This window comes from Callospermophilus lateralis, chromosome X, assembly GCF_048772815.1.
Source record: "Callospermophilus lateralis isolate mCalLat2 chromosome X, mCalLat2.hap1, whole genome shotgun sequence".
Lineage (NCBI taxonomy): Eukaryota > Metazoa > Chordata > Mammalia > Rodentia > Sciuridae > Callospermophilus > Callospermophilus lateralis.
The window spans coordinates 6,899,425-6,901,183 of record NC_135325.1 but is presented as its reverse complement, the minus strand read 5'-3'; the positions used below and the strand labels follow the sequence as shown (position 1 = coordinate 6,901,183).

The 1,759-nt window shown below is 40.8% G+C and overlaps 1 non-coding gene across 1 annotated transcript; it reads left to right on the top strand.

Annotated features, from left to right (window-relative positions):
* The first annotated feature begins 1,373 nt into the window (after positions 1-1,373).
* Positions 1,374-1,445, top strand: Trnaa-agc (transfer RNA alanine (anticodon AGC)). The gene has a single exon. It is a non-coding gene; the product is annotated as a tRNA-Ala (tRNA).
* Positions 1,446-1,759: the final 314 nt, after the last annotated feature.

Sequence of the window (1,759 nt, the reverse complement as noted above, 5' to 3'; positions counted from 1 at the left end):
ATGGTCAACTTGGAAAAAGTGTGAGCTTGGGTTCTACATCATATTCACTGAGGCAGAATTTGTATTTTAGCATGATAACTGCCCCCATGTGATTTGTGAGCATACTGAAGTTTGAGAAACTTTAACCTAAGCAGTAGTTCCTGCCCCTGGTGCATATTAGAAACACAGGAGACACTTTTAAAAAATGTTTCTCATGTCTGAGCTCCCCGTGCCTACCACCAGAGATTCTGGTTTAATTTGTCAAGGGTCAGACCCAGCACATTTGCTTTTTGAGAAAAGATCCCTACGGTAATTCAGATGTACAGCCAGATTTGAAAGCTACCAGGGAAAGAGAAAACAAAGCATTAAAAGCACCCCCCCCACCCCCGGGCTGGGGATGTGGCTCAAGTGGTAGTGCGCTCGCCTGGCATGCGTGCGGCCTGGGTTCGATCCTCAGCACCACATACAAATAAAGATGTTGTGTCTGCCGAAAACTAAAAAATAAATATAAATTAAAAAAAATAAAATAAAAGCACCCCCCCACCCAAAACCAAACCAAAACAACAACAACAAAAGCCCAAAAGTTGTCATCCCTAAGAAGCACATTTACTTGTTAATTTATAGAATAAATAATATCTCATATTTATTTTGTGCCAGCAGTTATTGTTCATTCCATTAGACAGAGCTAACAAGTCCCCTGAGAACAGGGAGTCATGGGAGAATCAAGTCAAGGGAGAATCCACACCTCAGTTTCCTTTCAGATAGTATTGAGGCACACAGTATTCATAAGGTGTCAGCCCACCTTTTTAGAGGTAGTTGCTTCCCTATTAACCTAGGGGGCCTGGTAGAAGTTGGCAGATGTAATATTTCTTCCCTGTGGGACTTGGTTTATAGATACCAAAACTGTAGACAAAAATAAAGACCCTGCCAACCCCGATATACCAGCGTCTGCAAACTTGAATGATGGAAGGAATGGTGATGGTGGCAAGGGCAGTTCTCATTTGCTCCAGCAGACAACTGCCTCAGAAACAAGAGATAATGGGAATTTTGAGCAGAACAGTAATGCTAACTGAAGGCATTGATAGTACACTGGTTCTCCTGAAGCACTGTGTGAATTTCAAATGTTGGATTAATGAGCTAATGAAATAGAGATGCCTAGTTCTAAAACATAATTTTTTAACGTTAAGCTTCATTTCTTACTTTTCTTGTGGAGAGCAGCCCTTTGCTGACTTTTGACTAGTGTAAGCTCTTAGATGAGACATCATCATGAACACAAATCATAAAAAATGCTGGTGAGGATGTGGGGGAAAGGAACACTGGTGGGATTGTAAATTGGTACAACCTCTATGGGAAATTAGTATGGAGATTCCTCAAAAGATTAGAAATGAGGGTCTGGGGATGTGGCTCAGTGGCAGAGTGCTTGCCTAGCATGCATGAGACCCTGGGTTCAATCCCCAGCACTGCCAAAAGAAAAAAAAAAAAAAACAAACTAAAAGACTAGGAATGGAACCACTGTATGATCCAGCAATAACCATTCTCAGCATTTTCCCCCTAAAAAGTCAGCATACTGTGCATATTCATGTTTACAATTCACAATGACCAAAGTTATGAAACCAGCCTAGATGTCAATCAACAGATAGAGGGATAAAGAAAATGTTATATATACAATGGAGTTTTATTCAGCCGTAAAGAACAACAAAATGATATCATTGCGGATGGAACTGGATAGCACAGTGTTGAGCGAAATAAGCCAGAAAGTCAAGGATTGTATGTCACCTCT